Consider the following 8056-nt stretch of genomic DNA (forward strand, 5'->3'; position numbering starts at 1 on the left):
CGCGTACCTGTGTTCGCGCCGCGAAGGCGTAACTTTTCCTCGCTTCGCGCCGCGTGTGGATGTTTGCGCCTCGAACAGCTTGGCAGGGAGCCAAGGAATTCTTGGGACGCTCAGTTCGCGCCGCGAACTGAGGATGGCGCCGCGTGCTGTTGGTTTTTGAGATATTTTTGAAAGTTCAAAGATGCATAACTTTTTAACTGTTGGTCCGTTTGATGTGCCGTTTCGAGCTAAACAAACCTTACAGGATAATCTATATGATGATGATTGAATGGTTTTTAGAATGATGAAAATACATGTATGCTATTCTTATTGAATACGATGATTGGTGCAAATATGTGTATGTTTTGTATATGATGATGATGGAATTGTGTTGAATGATGTTAATATATATGAACATACTTGAATGATGATGATGACGTTGATGATTGATGATGATGATGGTATAAGTATGTTATATATGTTGCATTCATTCATGTTCATTGATGATACTGTATCCATAAGGGTGTGTTGGATCAGTGAAGGGCATGATTCCCATTGTGTGGAATCTGTGCTGGCAGGGCCGTATCTTGGACGATGTTGGATCGGTCATGGGTTATTCCCATTTGATGATGTTGGTAACACATGCATAGTGTCAGTTCATACATATGCATAATTTATAACATGATTGGATGCATTCCAGTGTTGTAAATGTTGATGATGTGTTGATTGTTGTTTGATTGTTTTGAATGTCTGTTATGAAACAATTGGGTGAATAATACAACTGTGATGTGTTATTGCTTTATAAACTTATAACATTTGTTAATTATGATGAGACTCACCCTTACATGTTGTCATTTTCAGATTGAGGATATCGGCTGTTCGACTCGGTGAGGACTAGCTCATGAGTCAGTGTCTTAGTTAGCGTCAGGTGTCATGCTCTGATAGTTGTAACACTGGGGACGCGATTGTTTAGAGTTTATGATTTACGACTCTATTTATGTTTTGATGTCTTGAAGGATAAGTTTTAAAGATGTTAAACTTAGTCCGTTTTTGATAAATTTCCGCTGTGTGAACATGAAACGCTTTAATTTATGATGATTACCTCAGTGAATGCATGACATGACTGAATGATGTATGTTTATTATGAATTGTGGCACCCTTATTTCATGTACTCTGAATATTTATTTTAAATTGCCGCGGGGTTATTAAGGGGTGTTACAATAGTGGTATCAGAGCATAGTCGGTCGTTATGACCAGAGTCTTAGTGTCAGTTTTGTTTCCTGTGTATGCGACTAGTAAGAGTTAACGGTCGATACTTCTGTTCCGATTAAATTGGTTGTTATTTAAGCAGAACAATGGCTGGAAGAGGAGGAAGAAACGACGATGCTATCGCTGAGGCTCTAGGCATGATTGCTGGTGTGCTGGGAGGAAATGCCAATGGAGCTGCAATTGGTGCTGACAGGCAGCTGAACAGTTTTCAGAGGAACAATCCTCCATTGTTCAAGGGCACGCATGATCCTGAAGGTGCTCAGAAGTGGCTTAAGGAGATCGAGAGAATCTTCAGAGTCATCGATTGTGCTGAGGATCTGAAGGTGAGGTATGGTACTCACATGTTGTCTGAAGAAGCGGACGACTGGTGGATGACTACCAGGACTGAACTGGAAGCTGATGGTGTGGCTATTTCTTGGGCTGTGTTCAAGAGAGAATTTTTGAGAAGGTACTTTCCTGAAGACGTAAGAGGTCGGAAGGAAATTGAATTTCTGGAGCTAGTTCAAGGTAGCATGACAGTACCAGAGTATGCTTCGAAGTTCGTTGAGTTGGCAAAGTACTATGTTCACTACAATAACGATGAAGCTAGTGAATTCTCGAAGTGCGTCAAGTTCGAGAACGGTCTCCGTGATGAGATTAAGCAGGGTATCAGATATCAGAGAATCCGGAGATTTGTAGACTTGGTGGATTGTTGTAGGATCTTCGAGGAAGATAATCTCAAGCTGAAGTCATCTCACTCTCGCGAGTTAGTTGACAGGAAAGGGAAGAAGCCTATGGATAAGGGTAAGCCATATGGTAGAGGTAATCCAAAGACTGGTGGTTGGAAGAAGCCCAGTGGGGGAGACTCCAGTGCTTTTGTCAGGTGTTATAACTGTGGTGAGGTCGGGCACCGTAGGAACGAGTGCAAGCTGAATCAGAAGAAGTGCTTCAAGTGTGAAGAAGTGGGTCATGTTGCCGCTGATTGTAAGAAGAAGATTGTGACTTGTTACAATTGTGGTGAAGAGGGTCACATTAGCCCACAGTGTCCTAAACCGAAGAAGAACCAAGCTGGAGGGAAGGTCTTTGCTTTGTCTGGATCAGAAACCACTCCGGAGGATAGACTGATTAAAGGTACGTGTTTTATTCATGGCACACCTTTAGTTGTGATTATTGATACTGGAGCAACTCATTCTTTTATTTCTTTGGGTTGTGCTAAGAGGTTGAACTTGGAAATATCTGAAATAAATGGAAGTATGGTTATTGATACTCCTGCGTCGGGGTCAGTAACTACTTCGTCTGCATGCTTGAATTGTCCCGTTGATATTTTTGGTAGGGAATTCGGGATGGACTTAGTATGCCTTCTGTTGAAACAACTCGATGTGATCCTGGGGATGAACTGGTTAGAATTTAACCGTGTTCACATCAACTGTTTTTCGAAGACAGTGATCTTTCCTGAAGAAATTCATTCTGATGATCTGGAGATGACGGCTAGACAAGTGGATGAAGCTATCAAGGATGGTGCAACAGTGTTTATGTTATTTGCATTGATAAATTCGAAGGAAAGGGTAGTAAGTAGCGAACTACCAGTGGTGTGTGAATTCCCATAATTTTTTCCAGAGGATGTGAATGAATTACCACCGGAAAGAGAAGTGGAGTTTTCTATTGATTTAATTCCGGGAACTAGCCCAGTGTCAATGGCACCGTATCGTATGTCACCGTCTGAGTTGACTGAACTGAAGAAGCAGTTGGAAGAATTACTTGAGAAGAAGTTCATTCGTCCTAGCGTTTCTCCGTGGGGTGCACCTATGTTGCTAGTGAAGAAGAAGGAGGGTTCAATGAGGTTGTGTGTGGATTACAGACAACTGAACAAGGTTACTATCAAGAATCGGTATCCCTTGCCGAGGATTGATGATTTGATGGATCAACTAGTTAGGGCATGTGTGTTTAGCAAAATTGATCTAAGGTCTGGGTATCACCAGATTCGTGTGAAAGACGATGATATTCAGAAGACCGCTTTCAGAACAAGGTATGGACATTATGAGTATTTGGTAATGCCGTTTAGAGTTACTAACGCACCTGGTGTATTTATGGAGTATATGAATAGGACATTTCATCCTTATCTCAATAAGTTCGTAGTGGTGTTTATAGATGATATCCTAATATATTCTAAGAGTGAGGAAGAACATGCAGGACATCTCAGAATTGTGTTGGAGTTGTTAAAAGAGAAGCAACTTTTTGCCAAACTGTCGAAGTGTGAGTTTTGGTTAAAAGAGGTCAGTTTTCTTGGACATGTAATTTCTAAGAATGGTATTGCTGTCGATCCTACGAAGATAGAGGTTGTATCTCAGTGGGAAGCACCGAAGTCAGTGTCAGAGATTCGTAGTTTTCTTGGTCTTGCAGGATATTACAGGAAGTTCATTGAAGGATTTTCAAAGTTAGCATTGCCGTTAACTAAATTAACCAGAAAGGGTCAGGCTTTTATTTGGGATGTAAAATGCGAGGAAGGATTCCAAGAGCTGAAGAAGAGGTTGACTAGTGCTCCTATTTTGATTTTGCCGAATCCGACAGAATCATTTGTGGTTTATTGTGATGCTTCGTTGATGGGTTTAGGTGGTGTACTGATGCAGAACCAACAAGTGGTTGCGTACGCGTCGAGACAACTCAAAGTGCATGAAAGGAATTATCCGACTCATGATTTGGAGTTGGCAGCGGTGGTTTTTGTCTTGAAGTTGTGGCGACATTATTTGTATGGGTCGAGATTTGAAGTGTTCAGTGATCATAAGAGTCTGAAATATCTCTTTGACCAGAAAGAACTGAATATGAGGCAGAGAAGGTGGTTGGAATTCCTTAAAGACTATGATTTTAGTTTGAATTACCATCCGGGTAAGGCAAACGTAGTTGCTGATGCTTTAAGTAGGAAGACTTTGCATATGTCTAAGTTAATGGTGAAGGAATTGGATTTGATTGAACAATTCAGAGACTTGAGTTTGGTATGTGAAGGTACTCCTACTAGTGTTAAGTTGGGAATGCTGAAGCTGACCAGTGGTATTCTTGAAGAGATCAAAGAGGGCCAGAAGGCTGATGTCGAATTAGTCGACAAGTTGACTTTGATCAACCAAGGCAAGAGTGGTGAATTCAGATTTGACGAGAATGGTATACTGAGGTTTGGAGACAGAGTTTGTGTTCCTGATGTTGCTGAACTCCGAAGAAATATTTTAGAAGAAGGACACCGTAGTGGATTAAGTATTCATCCTGGTGCTACCAAGATGTATCATGATTTGAAAAAGTTATTTTGGTGGCCTGGAATGAAGAAAGAAATTGCTGAGTTTGTGTATTCGTGTTTGACTTGTCAGAAGTCAAAGGTTGAACATCAGAAGCCATCTGGATTTATGCAACCGATGTTTATTCCTGAGTGGAAATGGGATAGCATATCAATGGATTTTGTTTCGGGTTTGCCAAGAACTGTTAAGAATTGTGAAGCTATCTGGGTTGTGGTGGACAGATTGACGAAGTCTGCACATTTCATACCGGTATGAATGGATTATCCGATGGAAAAGCTGGCTCAATTATATATTGAGAAGATAGTCAGTCTACATGATATTCCTTCGAGTATCGTGTCAGACAGAGATCCGAGATTTACGTCTAAGTTCTGGGAAGGTTTGCAGAAGGCTTTGGGTACTAAGCTGAGACTGAGTTCTGCTTATCATCCGCAGACGGATGGACAGACTGAGAGGACGATTCAGTCGTTAGAAGATTTGTTACGCGCTTGTGTGTTAGAAAAAGGAGGTGCTTGGGATAGTTACCTGCCTTTGATTGAATTTACCTACAACAACAGTTTTCATTCGAGTATAGGTATGGCTCCGTTTGAGGCATTGTATGGTAGGAGATGTAGAACTCCATTGTGTTGGTACGAAGCTGGTGAGAGTGCTGTGATTGGACCGGAAATTGTACAACAGACTACGGAGAAGATTAAGATGATTCAAGAGAAGATGAAAGCTTCTCAGAGTCGTCAAAAGAGTTATTATGATAAAAGGAGGAAGACACTTGAGTTTTAAGAGGGAGATCATGTGTTTATGAAGGTTACTCCTATGACGGGTATTGGTCGAGCTCTGAAGTCAAAGAAGCTGACTCCGCGTTTTAATGGACCATTCCAAATTTCAAAAAGAGTGGGAGAAGTGGCATATCGTATTGCGTTACCGCCAATGCTTGCCAACTTGCATGATGTATTTCATGTGTCTCAATTGAGGAAATACATTCCGGATCCGTCCCACGTGATCCAAGTGGATGATGTGCAGGTTAAAGACAATTTAACGGTTGAAACGTTACCTGTGAGGATTGAAGATAGAAGACTGAAGCAATTGCGGGGCAAGGAAATAGCTTTAGTCAGAGTAGCTTGGGGAGGACCAGCTGATCCCCAACTTTGAAGCTCCGAACAGATAATCCCCATGGGGATCCCTGTTAACATATGCCAATAGACAACCTTATACGAAACTCAAATTATGTCTAAACAAGATGAACAACGCAAGACTGAAATTGACTACGCCTCTGGTATAAAAACTAGACAACTACCACTATTGTAGCGCCCCTAGACCCAATCTATCTAGTTTAAAATATAGATTATCGCGTTAGCTTTTTAACGCAACCGCTGACACTTCAAATGAATTTACGGAGCTCAAGTTAGGCACAAAATAAGACGGTTAGCCCCTCTATATGTCTACTTGCGATTTTCTGTGTTTCTCTCTCTATTGAACACATCAAAAACTCGCCTATTTCGCTTATTAGAGTTCCTACCGCCCCAAAACATACAAATAAACAGTCATTAAAAGGACACAAAAATTAGAATTAACAACGACATATTTTATCAACCAGATCTCGCTTTAATTTAAGACATCAACATATTTAACTCTTACTCATGAACATCAGAACTCAAGAATAGGCATACATAATTACACCAATTTACAATCAACTAAGCATAAAATATCAACATATATAGCTTCCATTTCAACAAAGACTTTTGTAGCAACCTGCCCTAAAATTAAAGGTTTTAGAGTCGCCACCTATTCTAAAGGGCGAATAGGAAACCCTACGCAGTTTAGAGATCGGGGTAAGTTATTATAATCAGGTTGAGGGAAGGTGTTAGGCACCCTCAACCCTTTCCTACTGGCTTTGAATCTAAGGTAACAGTTTATGGCTAAAAGTTAAGGTTAATAGCTAAAGAATGAATAGGGCGAAAATTGAGATTTGAAAGTGAATTGAGATTTTAGGGAGGGGGACTCTGTAACATCCCGAAAATTCTTATTTAATTAATTTAATCAAGTTTTAAATTAATTATGGGAAATTAACATTTTGTTGAATTATGTGGAAAAATAATAAAATGTTAAGTTATTGGGCCATGCGGTGGAATTAGTAAAGTGGGGGTGTAATTGTGTAAGAGCCCATTCTAATTTTATGTTTTTCATAAAATAAAGGAAAACAAGAGGAGAAAGAGTTAGAACGTGAAAAACAAGAAGTTGTGAGAAGAGGAGCTGAAGAGCGTAAAGGGAGAACCAAAGAGGAAGAGGAACCAATTCAAGAATTTGGCTAAGGTAAGGGGGGACTTGTCTAATTATCATCTATTATCGGGTTAGGGGTTGATAGTACTGAATAGATGTGGAATTCGGTTCGATTGAGTCATATGATAGGTTTAGGGATTGAGTCAATTGTGTGATGTTTGATCTCTATGTTTGAACCTATGATGTTTGCGTTGTTATGGTCTCAATTGATGTGTAATTGGTGTATTTTGAGATGTATTTTGTGTGGTTTGTGCATTCTATTTCTCTAGGTTCGTACTGGTATGAATTGGGTGTGTTTGGAATGCATAGAATGTTGTTTTCTGCAGGTTGGGGTTTCTGAAATCGCCGGTTCGCGCCGCGTACATAGGGTTGGCGCCGCGAACAGGTGGGCAGAGTGCCAGGAAGTTGTGATACGCTCAGGTCGCGCCGCGTACCTGTGTTCGCGCCGCGAAGGTGTAACTTTTCCTCGCTTCGCGCCGCGTGTGGATGTTTGCGCCGCGAACAGCTTGGCAGGGAGCCAAGGAATTCTTGGGACGCTCAGTTCGCGCCGCGAACTGAGGATGGCGCCGCGTGCTGTTGGTTTTTGAGATATTTTTGAAAGTTCAAAGATGCATAACTTTTTAACTGTTGGTCCGTTTGATGTGCCGTTTCGAGCTAAACAAACCTTACAGGATAATCTATATGATGATGATTGAATGGTTTTTAGAATGATGAAAATACATGTATGCTATTCTTATTGAATACGATGATTGGTGCAAATATGTGTATGTTTTGTATATGATGATGATGGAATTGTGTTGAATGATGTTAATATATATGAACATACTTGAATGATGATGATGACGTTGATGATTGATGATGATGATGGTATAAGTATGTTATATATGTTGCATTCATTCATGTTCATTGATGATACTGTATCCATAAGGGTGTGTTGGATCAGTGAAGGGCATGATTCCCATTGTGTGGAATCTGTGCTGGCAGGGCCGTATCTTGGATGATGTTGGATCGGTCATGGGTTATTCCCATTTGATGAGGTTGGTACCACATGCATAGTGTCAGTTCATACATATGCATAATTTATAACATGATTGGATGCATTCCAATGTTGTAAATGTTGATGATGTGTTGATTGTTGTTTGATTGCTTTGAATGTCTGTTTATGAAACAATTGGGTGAATGATACAACTGTGATGTGTTATTGCTTTATAACCTTATAACATTTGTTAATTATGATGAGACTCACCCTTACATGTTGTCATTTTCAGATTGAGGAT

This window comes from Vicia villosa, unplaced genomic scaffold (assembly GCF_029867415.1).
Source record: "Vicia villosa cultivar HV-30 ecotype Madison, WI unplaced genomic scaffold, Vvil1.0 ctg.000301F_1_1_1, whole genome shotgun sequence".
In the NCBI taxonomy this organism is placed as follows: domain Eukaryota; kingdom Viridiplantae; phylum Streptophyta; class Magnoliopsida; order Fabales; family Fabaceae; genus Vicia; species Vicia villosa.